Below are 509 nucleotides of genomic sequence, written 5' to 3'. Positions count from 1 at the left end.
AGAGAGAGAGAGGGTGTGTTAGTCTGCTGTGAAACATGAGAGTGCTCCCTTTTTTCAGTGTGGTATAAACATTGCTGGAGGTCAGTATGGATCATAATTATCCTCTCCACCATGGAATGTACGCGCTGATGTTCAATGGCTGAATTTCCCAAAGCTATAATAGGAGTGAACAGAATTAGATGGAATATTATAATCACCATGAACTCAGTTGCTTGTGAAACCTCCTCTGCTTGTCCACACACACAGCAACATCCACATCCGCCTCAAACGATGTAGTTCTGTTTATACTTGCAATATTTGATTTAGGTGTGTGAGTAAATGTGCAATGTAACTTTAAGCTGTATAATGCTGTGTAATGTAGCTTTTTCAGTCCTACTCCTCACCAACAGCTGGGTAGAGGAGGGCCGAGAGAATTTCCTAAGACTCGCCATGACTTCACAAGAAGGTCCAGATGCAGCCACAAATTCTGTTTACATTATTACCATAAAGGGGGCGGCTGTGGCGCAGAG

Source organism: Morone saxatilis, unplaced genomic scaffold, assembly GCF_004916995.1.
Source record: "Morone saxatilis isolate NCDOM2014 unplaced genomic scaffold, NCSU_SB_2.0 Contig19, whole genome shotgun sequence".
In the NCBI taxonomy this organism is placed as follows: domain Eukaryota; kingdom Metazoa; phylum Chordata; class Actinopteri; family Moronidae; genus Morone; species Morone saxatilis.
Note: the sequence above shows the minus strand (reverse complement) of the source record.